The sequence below is a fragment of the Corvus cornix genome, chromosome 7 (genome assembly GCF_000738735.6).
Source record: "Corvus cornix cornix isolate S_Up_H32 chromosome 7, ASM73873v5, whole genome shotgun sequence".
NCBI lineage: Eukaryota > Metazoa > Chordata > Aves > Passeriformes > Corvidae > Corvus > Corvus cornix.
In genome coordinates, this window is record NC_046337.1 from 36,059,280 (window position 1) to 36,078,759 (window position 19,480).

Below are 19,480 nucleotides of genomic sequence, written 5' to 3' on the forward strand. Positions count from 1 at the left end.
AAAGACCATGTGGTTCCTACCCCCTGCCATGGGCAGGGACACCTTCCACTAGACCAATTTGCTCCAAGCTCCATCCAACCTGGCCTGGAACACTTCCAGGGATGGGGAAGCCACAGCTTCTCTGGGCAACCTGTGCCAGGGCCTCACCACCCTTACAGGGAAGAACTGCTTCCCAATATCCCATCTAACTCTGCCCTCTGTCAATTTGAAGCAATTTCCCCTTGTCCTGTCAATACAGGTGCTTGTAAACAGTCTCTCTCCATCTTCCTTGTCAGCTCCCTTCTAGTACTGGAAGGCTAAAACTACATCAGCTGGAACTTTCTCTTTTCCAGGCTGAACAATCCCAGTTCAGTCAGCCTTTCCTCACAGCAGAGCTGCTCCATCCCTCTGACCATGTCGGTGGCCTCCTCTGGCTCCAGCAGGTCCACGTTCTTCCTGTGCTGGGCCCTAGGGCTGGAGGCAGCTCTGCAGGTGGGGTCTCACCAGAGGGGGGCAGAGGGACAGAATCTCCCCCCACTTCTGCCCACACTGTTTTTAGCGTGCTTCCAAAATCAGAGCCAAGACATTTGCTAATATTGATTAACTTGTATAAATCCCAATTCACTTTCTCAAGACTATATTATTACTATTCCAGAAACAGTCCAATGAAAAACAATCAGAGAAATGCCAAACACCAAACCCTATACATTATCAAGAACAACTGAAGGAGGCAGGTTGATTCCCAGCAGAAGAGACAATTTTGAGGAGACCTTTTTGAGTTTTTTTTATCAGTACAGGAGGGACAGACATCGTTCACACGCCAACTGTTTCACAGGGGTAAAAGGTCCAGAAATGAAGCAGCAGTGTAAAAAGAACAGAAGTACACAGACTTGTTTCAATGCCTGGTTAACTCAGGCAAATGTAACTTGGAGAAGAAATCTGAAGTTTTTAACTGAGCTTAGAGCAGACTTACTACATAGCAGTCCTGGGATGAATCCACCTAAGCTCCTGGATCTAGTGGTTTGTGTTGGACCAGTCGATGCTGAAAAGCCAGCCAACAGCAAAAATTCCAGACCCAGAAGCTCAGAAGGAATAAAAGACAGTGAGCATAGGCCACCTGATACTCCTTTCAGAAACATGAAAAACAAAATTATTCCAAAGACTGCCTCCTTTCCCTAAGATGTCCTCAATTTTGCTAGTTACACCACCATCAAGCAGACAAAAAACATCAACTTTGCTTATTTGCACTCAGCTAAGAACCTCAAATGCTACAGATCACTAAGAGGGTTTAAGAAAACCAGGAAATTTACCATTCTTATCACACAGCATATCCTATATCCAGCAAAATATTAGGAAAGCCCTTGGTCTCTCAGAATATCCCATATCTAAACAGCAATCATGAGCTCCTTTAATGTGTCACAGCTGCTTCCAAAGTGATTATTCAGCAGAACTACCAAGAGAACAAAAGAAGACACTTCTCTACTTCCTGGCTTTTAAATACATCTTTCTCAACTCAACTGTTTTACTTTCCTCCAGCTTTATTGCAGGTTGTGGGCACAGAAAAATCCTGAACTCATCAGGTCTTTCCAGTATTGCTAATGTGATATTTACAGGATGCTTCCTTACACTGCGGTCTGTTTGCACACATGGATCCCAGGTGCCATTTTTCAGACTGCCTGCAGGAAACAAATTCCTTGATAAAAACAAAAAAGATACATGATGTTCAGTCTTCCATTTCAAGGTAAAAAGTCAGCAATAGTTTTCAACCAAACTTTTCCTTCCTCTTGCCAAGCAGCCCTTGCAGTGATAGTAACCCAGCAGACTAAATAGGTGTAAACACAGAAATGAATTTGCAAGGACCGATCCCCATTTGTCACATATCCATGAGATAAGGAATTATCACATTCCAAGAACCCATCTTAGGGTGAGCACGTACTAATCTGTGGTGAATCTTACGCCCTCAAAACCCCACCAAACCACCAAATAATATTCAGTGCAAATGTATGAACAAGTCCGTATTGTTCGGGTCTGACAGACAAGGTATCCTGAGGTAAGGGTGGTTGGAATGGCCTCTCCTGAACAGCACTATAGATAGATGTTCCTACAGAAATACATCTGCTAGAAAAACCCAGCTTTTCTAGGCCATATATACCAAAAAAGTCTCTTGTAGTAGTTCCTTCTAGTATGTATCTCAGATGTGATCAAAGCTGAGAGCATTGGCAAATTCCTACTGTTAGCACTTACAGAATTCAGTAAGTTTTAAATGTGCGTCCAGAAAACTTTTGACACTTAAAGGTATGTTTTCAAAGCAGCTCATGGGAGGTATATGCGCAAATCCCATTATTTGTTAACAGGATTAGTGAACAGTGCTTTGAAAATATATCCCAGACTGTTTTGGCATTAACAGGCACATTTACAGATCTCAAAGACATGAAAACTTATTCTTTCTAATAACTACTGTCCGAAAATTCCAGGTAGCCAGCTCTAATTAATCTCTTGTCTCATCTTCTACCTGGGCAGCATACCTTGTTTGTCTGACAGAATTCATAGTGAAGGAATGACCAAATTGAATTTTGATCATTGGAGTGAATTCATTATTTCAACCATATTACAGGAGAATGGCATTTGTTTTCTTCTTATGATAAGCACATGGGAAAGGAAACAAACCAAAGTTTTATTGTGGAGCTTTACATTAAATAAAAATGATTGCACATTTTAAAAAACCCAAAACCAATAGTTAATAAACTAGAATATCAGATGCTCTAAATCAGAAGCCCTTATTAGATCTATACTTATGGCACTTTACACCAAAATGAAAATTTGGCACCAGCTGAGGTGTTTTGATGTGTACAAACATCTTCCATAAAAATCAAAGCAAACTTGCCAGCATATTTACACAAAACTCGCAGTAGGTTTTATGAAAAATAGTATGTGGTTCAGCCAAAATTCTCATAGCCATGAGAATTTCAGTTGGCCAAAGGAGAGTTAAACCTCCAGTGCTCCAGACATAGGTCTGAGCATTGATTGCTGCTGCTACTCATTCATCTGAAACACCGAAGTCCGAAGACTTTCATTTTTACGCTGCCTTGTGGCACAGCAAATGAAAAGAGAAACAAACTTTTAGCCCTCACTAACTCCAAGCTCCCCCACCTCTGTAGTAGAATACAGAACAGCTCATCCAGCTAAAGGGAGTTCATAACCATGCCTTCATGTATCCAGGGCTTCCTGTAGGCAACTGCTTGCTTGCTATAGACCTAGCATAGGTGTTGCCAAGAAAAATCTTGGTTTTCCTACTGAAGCTCATGCCAATCAACAGGGTAGCAAACTCATGCTAGAGTTGCACAAAGTAACAAAAAGAACACAGAAAAGACATTGCTGCTGCTGCACAACTGCACTGTGGCCCATAAAAAGGGAGTGCTGGTGTATGTGTACAGCCTTTGCAGGCCTTGGCTTGGACTTCAGAGTAGAGAGGGGCTGCCACCAGCCTTGGAGTGAGAATTTGAGAAGATGAAGAAGGCATTGCTTAAGGCTCAGACAAGCACACAATTGGTGACCCCTAAAGAGGTAAAAGGTGCCTCATTGCCCTACATGACTCTCAGCCCTCCGCCATCAGGCTATCGTGCCATATGATCCCATTCAGAAATGTGTCAGACTCCTGCCCACATTCTGGCAGAAGCAAAAGGGTAACTCTGTTTCATTCCTAGCCTGCAGCTTCTCACGACAATTTTGTAAGTTTAAATAACTTGCCACTCTGCCTGGTATTTACCCCTTCCTGTACTGCTCAATGGGCCCGATCCCACGCCCTTTCAAGAGGTTTAATTAGCAGGGGGACTGGATGTGGCAGAACAGACTTTCGTTTCCTGACATAGAGAAGAGATTCCCAGACTAGTCTGAAAAAGGAGCTCCTGAAAAGGAAGATGTCTTGCGGCTGAAACAAAGACCTCTGCGTGGGCCAAGCTACCCTGCTTCTCAGGCTGGTAAAACAGCATCAACATTTCCCTTCTCCACTGGAAACGCTTCACCTGCAACACCACGTCATGGCACGCACCGTTTTCGTAACTTTATCATGCTGCTGCCCGAGAGACATCTCATGTCACCTAAACCCAGCTTTTTCCTCCTCTGTCATTTCCAGGCATGCAGGTTCCAGCAAAAATTCAGTCCCTGGTCTCCAACCCTGCACCACGCACTCCCACGTTTCATCTCATTTTCATTGTTCCAGCCCAAATGTGGCAACTCTTCCTGTACAGTTCTCTGATTTTTTCACATTGATATTGTCCTTTGGTGTGAATTGGAAGAGACATCAGTACCTCCCCATTTTTAATGGCAATTCCTTAATGAATATTTGAACCAAATCTGTTTTGAGACTGAAGGAGCTTGCCATCTTCTTCTAGACTTATCATCTTTTATAGCCTTTCACAATCTTCCATTTAGACAACTTCTTATGCACTTTAAAAAAGTTGTATCAATTTCTATCTCAGTTAAGCTAACAACTTTCTCAGGAAAGCATACCAGCTACAGTACCAAAATGCACATAGATAAGCTATACTCTAGTCCTTGTTTCCAAGATAAATATATTTTATTAAAAAGGAAGACATGGTGAATCAATTCCTAATCAAGTGATGTAAACATCTTTTGAAGTTGGAGTTTAATAAAGCAACCGGGAAACTTCTATTTAAATATTGTAGCTAATCTTGTATTTGGACTTCTCAGCTGTTTTCTAAACAAAAGCTATTAGCCACAGAGACCAGTGATTTTGCAAATAAATGGAGGTTTTATAGTAGATTAGGCACTTTTTATTACCTCAGGGGATAGACTGTGCACTTTTCTAAAAAGCTTAACATTCATTTATTCACACATTTGTTTTACATGTTAATACATTAAAGATAATTAACAGCTTCATTTTCTAAATTATTTTTAAATTCATTACTCGTGTCAACCTTATCCTGAACGCAAAATGGAATTGGCCTCAACCTCTCAAACCAATTTTTATTCACCAGCTTGCAGAGGAGAACAAATCTTTCTGCTTTTCCACCTACTAGCCGTCTTTCTTACCCACTTGACTGAACTCTGAATAAACTGAAGAAAATATCCCCGTACCAACAGAAACAGCAACAACTACAGTAATAAAGCACTTTCAGCAACAAGCTCTGCTTTTAGGTGCTGGTTTTGTGACATCCCCAATTTTAGTAGCTAGACACTCTAACATTTCAGCAGCAAATATTTAAGCAGCACTTTTGCTGTTATTTAAATTATTTTTCTGTTACTGTTGATTTATGTTTTAAAATAGACCCTCTCAATTTCAAAGTTAATCAGGGTTTTAAAAAGTTATTGAATCGCACCCGAAAATCCAACTGACATTTTAAAACTTCCTTTTTAAACTAACGGATATTTATGTACTCTGGTATTCAGCTTGCTCAGCCTGCCTTTGGACAACTTTAGTTGCACAGCTTCCTGAAGGCATCTTAAGGCATTTTCCCCCTCATCCTCTCTTTTCTTTCCTCAATTCTCAGTACTATTGAGGTCACACTAATCCAGCTATAGCTGCTCACATGACTTTTGTTCTGAAAGATGCCAGTGGCTACTGTGCCATCCCTGTGAGTGGCACTTATTAAATTATGCCCCTGTAGACATTGATTTATTAAAAAAAAAAAAATCCCCAGGCTTGTGCAAAATAAGTGTTAGCTAAGAGGAAGTACACAGAGTTTAATGGACAGGGATGGGCATGTTTTGCTAACTAGCTAATCAGACTCAGAAATGCATAAACCCATATAAAACTTCCTGGTAAAACTTGGTGCTGTCACAACCAGCCAGTCGCTGGAGTAGAGAGGAGTCGCTCTCCACGCTGTCCTCCTGCTTTCAGCTGCTGCTCCGTGCACTCAGTGGGCTCCTGCTTTGAGCCAGTATTTAAGGCAGCATGAGCCGCGCTCGGCTGCATCAGCGGGCCAGGTCAAACAGCTTCACAGGGACACGCACCGGCTACAGGCGCTGTAGGATAATCCTGGAGTCCTGCCCAGCATTCCTGCTCTTGCTTTCATAATCACACATAAATTAACTGGCTCTAATGAAACGTTCATAACTGTGTGTGGAATACTGTTGCGTGCCTAATGCCTATCTTCAGGTGCATAATTAATTGCTCTGCAAGGCATTTTAAGGCAGGGGGAATAAAAGCTCAGCATAAATGCTGATCCAACAGTCTGTAAAGCCAGTGGACTAGAACAGAAAGGCCTCCGAGAGCAGTAGCTTTCAGCTAAGGCCCCTGCTATCGTTATGCAGAGGACTAATTAGGATATTATTTGTTACCATTTGGAGGAACAGCTTCTGAGTTTGGTTAGAGGTGAGCACTAATCAGCTGCTGAAATCTAAACTGATTATGTCTGAAGTGTCGACAGATGCAGAAGTCCCTGAGTGAAGAATGAACATGTGTCAGCTTTTTGAGACAAGCTAGGGGAATACTTCTTTAACAGGAAAAAAAAAGGCACATTATTTAATACTGTGCAACAGTCATGCACAAATAGAATGAATCATATGGAGAACAGTGGGATAGAATGTACCAGTCTAACGCATAAAAATAATTATGTCAAATGCCCTTTTTCTTCTCAACATAACTGAATTCTTTTCCCACCAATGTTATTCTCTTAACTGAGTTGTCAGGGGTAAGAGAGGGACAAAAAAAGGCCAAACCTCCCAGACTTGTCAACAAAGCATCCTGGTTCACTGCTTTCTAGAAGGTACATTAACACTGTTGTTTAAACAAGCTTTATAAACAAGTTCTCCATTCCTCAAACACTAAGCTCAAATCCTTCCCCTGCTCCCAAAATGATCTGTGCACATTTTCACACAGTAACCTACCTCTACCTGATATTATCTGTGCACAACAAAACAGCAATCATTGCCCTAAGGAATTAAGAAGGGAACTGAATAGTAATACTCCCATTCCCGCTCCAAGGCAGTTCAGAAGTAGCAGAAAGATCCCAGTTTTAACCAGGACAGGCATGTTGGCAGCCAGGCAGGACTGAATCTGGAAGGCCCTAAAAATATTTTAGATTTTGCCAGAGGGACACTCCAGTCTGTTTTCAAAATGTCGTGGGACTTCAAGGGAATAAAACCCAACCAGTTTCCTTTGATCTTCTCCCCAGAGCAGTGGGGTCTCATTCAATGTATTTAGTAGAGTCAGGACTGAACAGTTCAACCTCTAACAGGAATAAGCATCAACACTGCACTGAGTACAAGTTATGCAAACACATTAGTATTGACAGGACTGAGGCTTCAGATTTGAGAAGTGAAAAGAACAGAGGGATACAGAATCAAAAGTGGCACATTTCAGCATAATCACCTGCTCACACAGTTACCAGATACAAGACAAAGCAGGCACAGTTATCACACTCATTGCATTAAATGAGGCAACAACTTGCACACTTATCCCTGTCTGCACTTTGCTGGACCACATGGCTAAAAATGTGCAACAGTTCCAAATACTCTGTAATAAGTAATATGATTAATTATAAAGACACTGCAAAAGCAACTAAACTACATAAGGTGCTGAGCATATATATGGAAAGAGACAGCCCATATCCCAAAAAGCTTTAATCCTCCTGAAAATTAAAATCCAAACAAACGTGTGGGTTTGAAATGTCATTGTTCAGCACCAGCCAATGAGATATTCCAGTCTGAGTTTCTGAACCATCTGGTAAAGCATCACAACAGCTTTAAGCATCCAAAGATCTGTCAGGGGCTTTAGTTTAGAAATACTAATAATCCCATCATGTGCAGCTCCTGCTGAATGGAAGATGTACCTACTCAATGACTTACTCCCCACTCCTTTACCCAACCGCACAAGGGAGAATCAGCCTGAATAAGATCTATTAACATTTCTTCATTTGAATGCAGCATTGCTCAAATTATTTGAGGACTATTACCCAGAATCACAGTCCTCCAGCTTACAAATCACAGTGAGGACCTTTGGTGGGTCAAAAGAGAAGAACAATTCCCAGGAAAAGCATTACGAAAGTATTTTGCTTTGAATTACTCAGTTCTACAGATTTTATGCTAGTGATTTCTTCCGTTCTTACCATCTACCTTGACTTCCCCAGGTGACATTTGGGTGGAGGAAAACAAATAGGGAGGGAGCTTCATTAAACACATTTAACAGTTCTACACAACCCACAAAGCAAGAAACACTGGTCTGGTGAAATGAACTCATAGCTGGAAGACAGGCGTTTCAGCATGTGTGCAGCTTGGTCACTGTCTCACCGCATGCCATTGACCAAGTCCCTTGGACCATCTCTCCAAATGTCTAACTGCATGTACTCCGGATCCACTCGGAAATAAATGGGCTAGCAACCTCTGCCTTCTCTAAAAGTCAGCCCTACAACATCCCAAGGGAGGCATTCCAAAGAGACAGGTGGCTCTTGCTTAAAAGAGAAAGGAAGCTCTTCTCCCACCTCCAGTCTCCGAAAGTTCAGAGAATGACGCCTGTTCATCATTAAGGAGGGTTTTGAAGGCTTGGCATGAAATACCCTTTTGGAAATGTATCCATAACCTGATAGTACTAATAAGGGGGTTTGGAGTTCTTTTTTCCTTTTAATTCCAGTAGGGTTTATGACACCTCTACAAGTATGAGGCTGAACTATCAGTTTAAGACCGTTGGTCCCAACACGTGGCTTGTGGTCAATGTGTTGCACTTTGATAAAGTTAACAGAAATAGAAAAATGAGGTGACACAGACACCTGAATACAGCACGTTTGCAGTGCTGTTATTGCCCACAGGCTGAGAGCAGCTGCTGACTGTTTTTTAGACCAGCAGTTTGCAGTCACTAGAACATGGGATACTCCTAGGAGGGCACACACACACAAAGGAAGAAATTAAAAGATGTTACAAAATAATCTTAAATTCACTCAGTGAGACCCATAGCTGCAATGCAAGATGGCATTCAGTCTGGAAATCAGAAAAAAAGAATATTGAAAATGAGCACTTTTTAGACAAAACCAGCCTTTGAAAATAGCCTCACTAGAAAGGCACTCTAAGCTCAATACACAGGCTCTTCAGGGAAGTTGTTTAAAAATGCTTTGTACACAGCCAATTAACTCTAACTTATTGATTGAGATGGCATCTCTTAATTGTTCGGTTTGTTAAATATTTCTCTTTGAAGAATTTTCTTTCTGAAAAGCCACTTACACCAATTTCTGTAACTTGCCACTCAAGGTATCAGTGGACACATAAGAGTTATATGCATGGTGATGAGCTTTTAGTAGTTAAAAAAACCAGCAGCAACAACAATAAGAAAAAAAGTGGTTTGTCTTTGAAAACCACACTGGAAAATAACCACTTACAGGTAATTCTAAATAGAGACTTGTGAAGTAAAGACAAATGCAACCGAGAGCTAATAAAGCCCTATCTGTTAAACTCGGCATCCTGTGAGCTGATACTGGGCTTTTAGCGCTCACTGTTCTGCAAACCACTGGAAAAAAAAGGTAATGGGTAAAAGAAAAAGATGTGATAAAGTCTTCCTACGTCGCTGAAAAGCCACATGTCATTTGCATGAACTCTTCAGCAAATCATTGCAGAAAAATCAGCTGTCAATCAGCTGCTGTGTCTGTATCACAAGTTGATCGCAGAGGAGAAAAAGAAAAAAGAGATTTTCAAAATGAAGAGTCAGTGATGTATAAAAGCCATTAATCAGTATGAAGACCAAAGAAGTGAAGCCAGTTACAAGGTATTGAATTAAGAAGGGCCAAAACCCACAAAGAGTCAGTCCTTGCTAAACTCATATCCTACCAGTGTCTGAGCAAGAGAGGGACAGTTTTAGGTAAATGAAGAAGTATTCTTTATTGATAGAAAGTACCCGGTATGGGGTTCATGGCCTTAAAGAAAAAAAAAAATCCAATTCACCAGACAAGAAGTCAATGCTGAATGAAAACCTACTGAACACAATCGACAAGATCTTTCTTTTGCTGACATCTGGGTCTTTTCCTATTAGCATCCAACTTTGCACTCTCCAGTGAGAACCAGTGGAAGGCAAGTGTCCCCACAGTCAAGCCATGTGTGAAAGCTCTTTCCATACAGGATCACAGTGAGAGAATTTACCACGACAATAGCCTTGGACTATTCTAGAGCAACTACAGAGGTGAGAATCAGTGCTTGGCTTCTCAGTGTCCAGTTTTGTTCATCACCAGCTCACCCACACTCCCTGTCAGCAAACACTAAAATACATGTATGATTCTACCCATGTGGGTATTCCAAAATAAGCCAAAGCACACATACACCAAACCATAGCCAAAACTCACACTTTACACCCGTTAGACCTCTGGACATAACCTGAGATTCTCAAATCTCAAAAGCAAAGATGTGATAAAGACTGTTTTTTCTCCCTCTCAAAGCTGAAGAGGCTGGTGACTGTCCATGCATTGGATGACAATGTTCTCAGAGGAGGAAAAGGCATATCTGAGTTACCCACACCAAGCCAAGCATGCTTTTTTTGGGACAGAGGACAAAGAGGGAAATTAGGCCTGAACAACTATCATGGGTGTAAAACACAATTCTGCCATCAAGAAATGCCCCTTTTTTTAACCAACAGCAGAGCTGGCTAAAATTAATAGTAATTTAAACTGAAATGGAAAAAGGAGATTTTTTTAAATAAGAAATTATTTTTCAACCAGCTCTAACAAAAACAAAGTAGAGGAATAATGAAAATAAAAGACATGGAAATGTAATATTAGAAATACTCCATGTTTTGTGACTTGCTGCAGCAATAGCATCTCCCTGCTCCATCCACAATTTTCCTTGCAAGATCAAAATCAGGATGACCCAGCATCTCACTCCATATAATTATTCCTCCACAAAGAAGCACAAATAATACTCTCACTCTTCCTCACTCAGCTACTATTTATCAGTTATAATCACCTTCACTCTGAGATAAAGTAGGTTTCCAGCTCTCTAGATCAGGGGATAACTTACAGCAGCAATTCAAAAATGTGTTTGCCCAGCTGGAGAGAATTCAGAGCAAAAAGGGAAGTTCTGCAGGATGTTCTGGTCTCTGATAGCCAAGCCTCTGAACTGTTACATGAAGAACCAAATCTGAACGAGGAGGAGTGAGGAAAAGGAAATGTACACATACAACGACTTAGCACTTCTATAATACTTCCTCTCCACAGTTCTCTACAGAGGAACAAGGCATGAATTTTCACCATCCCCGTCTACCAGGGATGAAACCCTGGCAGAAGAGAGGGGGAATTTCCCCAAGATAAAAAGGGTACTTTTGGTGGGAAAGCAGAGATCACACTAAAAAGTGTTACTGTCTCTCAGGATCCTGCTAATACTACCACCCTTGTTTTTCCCGACAGAAGAATCCCACCACATAACTGCTTCTCCAACACAAAGGGCATTGAACTTGGAGTTCAGGGAAGCAGGAGGAGGGGGTGGAGAAGGGGAAACCAGCAGAGTTTCAAATCTTTGGTGTGTATTTATAATGTTGCAGAGAAACTGCATTTCAGGATGGAATGATTATTGATTTCTTAATGGATTACTGCTGCACAAATTTACACTCCCCCCCAAAAACATCAATCTTAGGATAATAATTATAAACCTATCTGTATAGAGCATTCTGACTGAGTAGAAACTTATCGCTATCTGCCGGGAAACGGCCAGTTTTCTAATTTCTCCCACTCCAACCACATTATAGCATGGCAAGGAGCTACTGAAAAATACATGCTATTATAAAACAAAGTTTGTAATAGCCACAGGACATACCTCCAGTCAACTTTCATTAAACGGACTCTATTAAACTATTGCCCTTAAGGCAATGCCTGATCCATTAGTGAACAAGTTAATTAGTTATTAGAATTCTTTCATGTTATATTTCTCATTGTAATGAAGCACCCAGCATTGAGAGAGACTCCTTAATGGGCAACATACATTCACAAACCCACACACCCTCACTTTTTCTGCTTACCAGCCTACAGTCAAATGTTTCTGTAGCTAAGTAATTTTTTAGCAAAGGCATCCATAGAACAGCCTTGCTACAAAGCAGTATCATGTTGCAAAAATGACTGAAATACCACCAAGACTCCCCTTAACTTCAGGAAGTGTCAGACCAAATCACTGGAGATGGGGCACTGAATTTAAAAATCATTCTAAACCAAAAATCTCAATACCCCAAAGTTTGTGGAAGGTGCAGGAGCATGGAAGATTCAAGTCTGTCTCTGTTCAGTGGTTCCCACTCACACCACCACGACTGTTTAACTAAAGGTGTTATATGAGGTTAGAGCCCAAATGTGAGCTGTGAGCTAAAGGCAAGCTGTGAGGGCTGGTTGTGAACCCAGCACCTCTGAGCTGCTGGCCCCATCCCTCTGCAGGAGGCAACCACCCCTTGCACCGGGTCAGAGGCAGCAGAAAAGCCAACTGGCTGCCTTGTTGACCACACAGTTGATGACCTGTGCCAGGTGCCAGCACAGCTCAGAGTACCTTTTCCTCTGCAGAAACAGAAGAAGAGCTAGGAGCTCCCATCCCTGCACAGACACCACCCTCTCACTGTGTGAGACCGTGCACTAAACTGGATCAGCAAATCGATCCAAGCTAAAAATACCCCTTCTTGTTATTTGGGGTTTTTTTTCAGAAAAAATGCTGGCATTGCCACAGAGAACAAGGAATGCTGAACTCTGCTTTGAACGCTTGCCTTAGGAACAGTCATCTCAGCTAGAAGGGTATCTGGGGCACCAGCCAGTTGTAACACCTTTAAACAGTCCTAACACACCCTAATGACAGCCCACACACCCAGTGCCATTAAAACATGTGCAGGTTAAAGCCCTGCACACAACAGATTTCCAAGCTCCTGTGGCACTGTTCAGCTGCAGTTTGGTCCAGAGCAGAGCTGCTGTTACACCCTGCTCAACACCAGCCCCGCTGTTCCCTGTGCGGAGCCTCGCTGTAAGCAGTGGGTAATGGAACAGCTTGTACAAGCCAAGGGCTGGAATTTAAATGGAAAGCTGAGGTACAGCTTGCTTGTAATCTGGCTGTAGCCTTCCATGCCTAAAACAATTTCAAATACAAATGCAGTCCATTGATGTTCCCCCAGACTGTGCCTGTCACTACCTACAACTTGCCCCCATGATAGAGGTCTGCTCCACAAGTGTGTGGAATTAGAGAATCTCCCACAAAGTGCAGTGGGCTTTGGATAGGTCCTAAATTACTCATGAGAAAGCTTGCCAGCTACAGAGCACAGGATCAGCACCTTAACTCTCATTTCTCTAAGAGGCTCCAATTTAATTAGTGCAGCAACTTCTCCCCTTTTCCATAACCTACAATTCCATCCTTTCTCCTTCATCCCAGGAACTACTCAAAACTGCTGTAGGACAGCAAGAGCATCTCCAAAAATCCTCAACTCAAAAGGTGGTTAACAAAAAAATAACAGCCAAAGAAAGCAGCATTCTCCAAGGTACACAGGCCACATAAAATAAAAGCAAAGGACCCAAAATTCAACACTTGCCATCAGCTTCAATTAGCAGCAAAGTGGGGTTTGGGAAAACAAGGGCCTCTTCAGAGCTGCTATAGGGCAAAGATGAAATCCCAGAATTAAAAACAAAATCCCCACATGCACATTAATATTCAGAGGCAATTACCTTTCAGCTTAAAGTCAGCCAACATGCATCTTACTACTGCAGCTCTTAAAGCAATCTTGTTTACAACTGGAAATGGATTACATTATCTCAGCTCCACCTATCCACATAATGCAGAGCAAACTGTCAAACATAAAATTACAAAATGGTTATTGTAAGGTATCCCCTTCAGCATAAAAATTAATTTGACCTATTTTATTACCAAATTATTACTCCCACACAAATTTTCTATCATAGATATCTATCAGCACTGACATTTATATTCCAGTGAGGCACTCTCAGATGCCTATTTTCTTCTTCTCCATCTCAAAGGTGTATTGAACAAATCTGATGTAAACAGCCTGCCAAGCTAGTTAAAATCTTTAAACTTTACACATACAATTAGATTGTGACAATAACCATTTGCTCAAAAAGAGAGAGAGAGAGAGAAAGATACCTACACAGAGTTTGAAATTCTGAAACAAAATGCTTCACAAATTAAAGAAATGATTAATCTAAATTTAAGAAGGACCTACAGATATTTTTACTACGGCTCTGGCAGGTTGTTCTGATTGTCACCAAGAGACATGATTTGACACAATGGCCCTGATTAAGAATGTGCTTAAGTCCTATTAAAGCCAATGGAAGTTAATCATCTGTTTAAGAGCTTTGCTAAATCAGGACCAGAACAGGAGACATTTCCAAAAAATCTGGGCCTAAATTGAACACACACTAATTAGCTGCACACACCAATTACATGATTATGGATGAAACACAGTTGTTTAGCATTTACAACAGCACACTTTGTGTGGAATCATTTAGAAATAAGGTCTAATTATCATTCCATAACAGGTCCCACAATGAATTATAACCCACATATACCATATTAATTTTACTTAAAGGAATAGCTTAAAAAGGAAAAAGAAAAAGAAAAAAGCAGAAACTCTTCCAGTAATGTTAGTCCAAATTCTCAAGTGGATCAAGATTTGACCCTTTTGGAACTTCACTGTGTTCACAGGGAGAATGTCTGAGCACTCCTGCTTGGCCCAGTTTCCTTATTGCTACATTTTGCTTACAGAAAATATTCACTCTTGCATTTCAAAACGTAACATTTGTACTCGATGCTGCCTAATGACTCAAGCCCTGCACTCAGGAAACAAACAAATTGGCACAGATCTGCATATCCACGATAACAAATACCAGCAAATTATTCCTAAAAACTATTTGTGCATACAAACCAAAAGTTGCTTTAAGTTCATTTGTGAATGATCTCAGTCATTTGAACTGTTTGACATAGCCAGGATTGAAAAGTCTCACTTTTACGTCCCTTACACTGACATTTATTAGTTTTTCTTAGCAGCAAGATTTTCAGATAAGTGACTAAAAAAAGTCTCCACTTCATTAAATCAAGAAAAAAAAGGCATTCCCAAAGCCAGAGACTCCTGAAAATATATGCTTCAGTGCAAAACACAGCTCAGGAATGAGAAGATCCATCAAGAATTACATTTATTAAACAAACACACATTAAAAAAAAAACCAAAAAACTCATGGTATGTAAGGCAATCTTGCGATTTAAAACTTGACTCATGATTGTGAAAGTTTGGAGCTGGCATGCCAACTTGGTGAGCCATCTGCTCACCAACAATTTATAAACGAGACTGCTGCCAAAGCCACCCGATTACTCAGTTCTAATATTAGTGATGTAACTAAAACATGCTCGTAGGGTTTTTCTCCCCATGGACCAGGAAGCACAAGAGAAAAAAAAAACTCACAGAGAAAAAGTTAAAAATAAAATAGGTAAAATGTATCTATTCTATATTCCCTTCAAGTCTGGTAAGTAGGAACATTAAAGATTAAGTCGATGCTTCAGTTCTGTAATTCCCTCTAAACCAAGTCAGAAGAAAAAAAAAAAATCAGTAGAGTGATTACAAATGATAGAACAAGGAGAATCATAGAACAGTTTGGGTGGGAAGAGACCTTAAAGCCCATCCCATCCCATCCCACCCCCTGCCATGGGCAGGGACACCTTTCACTATCAGAGGTTGTTCCAAGCCCTGTCCAACCTGGCCTTGGAACACTTCCAGAGATGGGCAAGCCACAGCTTCTCTGGGCACCCTGTGCCACGGCCTCACCACCCTCACAGTCAGGAATTTCTTCCTAATATTCAATCTAACCCTGCTCTCTGGCAGTGGGAAGCCATTCCCCCTTGTCCTGTCACTCCAGGCCCCTGTAAATAGTCTCTCTCCATCTTTCTCACCACAATTAGGTCACCCCACAGTCTTCTCTTCTCCAGGCTGAACAATCCCAATTCTCTCAGCCTCTCTTCATAGCAGAGGTGCTTCATCCGTCTGATCGACTTGCTGGCCCTCCTGAATCATATATTCTGTTCCCAATGCCTATTTCTTTGTTAATTATTGAAATGGTAGTTGGCTAAAATCAAACAAACTGTGCTCATTTCATAATAGCATTTAATACATTCTAAAATCAGCGTTTAAAAATAATCAAGAAATTGTGCATGTAGGCTAACAGGTAAAACTGCTGACTTTATTCCTGATGCTAATTTTACCATTAGAACTGGGCAAATTGGGGTAAAAACATTATCCTATTTAAACAAGTCCTTTCTTATTAAAACTCAGTGTTACAAATAGCAGCGAAAACATGCTGGAAGTTACTCTACAGTAAATAATCCTTGGGGCAAAATATACTGTAATGAAACTGCATGGAAAATTACTCACTCAATCATTTTTAAAACGTTGAGTCACAATTCAGTTTTGTTGGCCTGAAACTCCAGATTTATCTCCATGGCAAGTCAGTACCAAATCCCAAAGCACAGCCACTATTCCCAGAGCTCAGGCATGAGGATGTGCTGCTGCAGGAGGAAACCCAGCAGTGGGCCACGTCCTACACCACCACTTCCACAGAGCCTCCTCCTGTGTTAACTCCTGGTCATAGAGGTAACAAAACAGTTTAACCACTGGCTTCAATGTGAGCAGAATCAGGACATTTCCAAGTGCTCTGCAGGACACACTAATTAGATTCAAAACACAGGCAGTCCTGGTGGCATTAATTAAGAGGACAATGACAGTGACAAGCACCCTGCTTCATTTCAGAACACCTTGCGCTATCACTGCCAAAAAGAGTAGCTTTTAAATCTGCAGTTTGAAATTAAATGCATCATCATTACCCAATTACCGTTCTAACTAGTTTCCTCAACAACAGATCGGCTTTATTTACAATTAATTTTGGTTAATGAGTTAGTTGTAGTTTTATCTGACAGATAATGGGAGAGAATTAATAATTGCTTAATCCACACAAAATTTTGTTGTTCACATAGCACACAAAATTTTGACAAATGTTTCTGAATCCCAGCCAACAACCACCAGCACATTTTCACCATCTGAAAGCAGCCAAAGCTCAGCAAATGTTACCATTTTACATTATAGTAGGTTAAACTGTTTATATATATAATTAGCATTATTATTATAAACTACAGTCGTAATTATAAATTGAAATTTCGTTACTGACTCATAAGGAAGCTTTCCTTCTTCCAAAACACCTGGCCAGAACAATTGATTAGGGTCATCTCTTCAATGGTCTACAAAGATTTATTCCATCTATAGTTGCACAAGAAAATGCTGCAGAGACCCAAAATGGAGAATAAACTGCCCTGTGCATGATGGCTGTGCCGTCTATCTCATACCTTTGTCTATTCCCCTCTAACGAACTTAAGCCTGGCTCCAAAGCCATTTTAAGCCCAGTCTTTTTTGTTGTTGTTGTTATTAGGCACTGATTTTAAATGGTTTTAAACCATCATCTTCTCTCAAAAATACTTTCCCCTTGCCAAATGCTGGCAAGGGCTGGGTTTGCCTCCAGCCAGTGCCATTCTCTCCTTCTAGCACAGCAGTCTCTGGCAGGGGTGCTGTCTACCAGACACAACATCAAACCTAAGGATCTCCCTGCATCCAGTCATTAAGGAACCTTGGATAATTATATGGCAATTATCACTCACATTTCTACAGTGAAAACACTTCTTCTACTCTTTTCCTAAGGCTCTGTTGTTCTAGGCTGTTAAAAAGAACAGCCAGGGTTCTGGGGCAGGAATGGCTGAGCTGGGACACAGATAAAACAACCTGACATGAAGATGAGGAAGAACATTACAGAGCAGCACTATAGATTGTTTCCTGGAATGCACTGCAGCTTGCTTTGGTTTTGAGTACATATGTGATATATATTTACTTGAGCAAAAATCTCACTACTATCGATTTCTCTATTAATATTTAACGGCTACCAGTCAGAAGGTAAATTTAAGTAACAATAGCGCTAATGACATTAAATGAATGAAGCACTCTAAAAGTGAGAAAAAAAGCAAACACTTCCTTATAGCATTTTAGAGCAAGAGCAGTAAGACAGCGACCTGAAGCCATGCTACGTGCTGATAGCCTGAGTCATGTCTGGTCTCACAGGCAGACCAGAAAGGTGATTTTGCACAAACATCTCACAAAAAAGTAGGTTTTGCAAGCAGCAAACTTAGCAGAGACTGGCTTCCAACAACTTTTTCCCATGCGTTTGACATTTGAAAAGGGCGGCGCTCAATAGTTTTTTCCTTCAGCCGAGGCACAATTCACATACCTCTCTCTCCTCTTTCTGGCTTCCTCATTTCATAAGAATTGCACTTTCCTAGTATTTTTCAAGCCTGTACTTCTCTGTTGTATGTGACCAAAACCCTCTCTAAGTGCCTTCCATTTGTATTATTGCAGTGCACATGTACAGGCTTGTCAGAAACCAGGGCTGGACACATTTTCCTACCTTTTTCTTTGGCTGTCAACCTTCTCTACTTGATATTAGGTAATTTGGGGGCAGCTGATGGGTCACAGCATTTAGACTATGAGAACACTCTGGGATTCACATGTAAGCACATGGGATTTTGGCAAAATAAATTTTGCAATTCGTAGAAAACAAATTTAAAAGAAGGCCAAAAATAAACTCACAGAGCTCTCACAGTCTGCTAACGTCATATACTACTTGACCCTTAAATATACAACTAGCACATCATTCTTCTGAACTCTTGAGAGCTACCTATACTCTGACAATTTGTAGTCACATATACAAATTATGAAGCTGCCTCCCACCTATAAGAGCTGAATTCTTACTAAGATTAATTTCCCTACTTTTTCTCCACCTCTTCTGCCTAAAATTTTATCCACTCATTTGTATCTCTTCAACTGGTATCCTTTGTGAAGCTATTAAAACGGAAAAAGCATGATATAACAAGGAGATATTCTTGTATTACTCTCTAGAATAATAGATTATCCAAAGGATAATATCCTACAGTGATAGAGAGAGAGGCCTGTGTATTTAAGCTAGGGGGAAAATTTCAAACAGGGGGTTTCAAGTAAAGCTGATGCCCCAGATTGTTTCACACAGCTGCTTGGAGATGTATTAGACTCACCCAGGAACTACCTGTGCTGGTAACAAGGTCAAAACAACTGGTAAGGTTGACCCAATTTTGGGAGATTAAACCGTAAAACTATTACTCACAACTACATTTAGGACATGTCTAAATCTGAAAGGTGATGAGGATTAAGGCACTGAGTAAATTTAAGGCCCAACGGTGTATTCTGAAATATTTCTGTACTCAGGCAGACTCTGCACTGGTGCCAGATCCCTGCAGACTCTCCAGGGATGCAGGAGAGAGGCCCCTTACCACAACAGCGCATGTGCAATACAAAGCCTGTACCTAGGAATGGACAATTAAAAGCAGTATGCAAAACTGCTAATTAATAAGATTTATTCTCCTTCAGAGGCTGTTATCTCAACAAGGCAAACCCTGCAGGATATCAGTTTCTCAAGAAATAAGATTAAAAACCAAACGCCATTTCATTCTTTTGCCTGAACTGTCTCCCTCTATCACA

At 40.9% G+C, this 19,480-nt stretch overlaps 1 protein-coding gene across 7 annotated transcripts in view; it reads right to left on the reverse strand.

Moving 5' to 3' along the window:
* Window positions 1–19,480, reverse strand: part of IKZF2 (IKAROS family zinc finger 2) — a 118,177-nt gene that overhangs the window by 86,036 nt on the left and 12,661 nt on the right. The gene's annotated exons all lie outside the window — the stretch shown is intronic.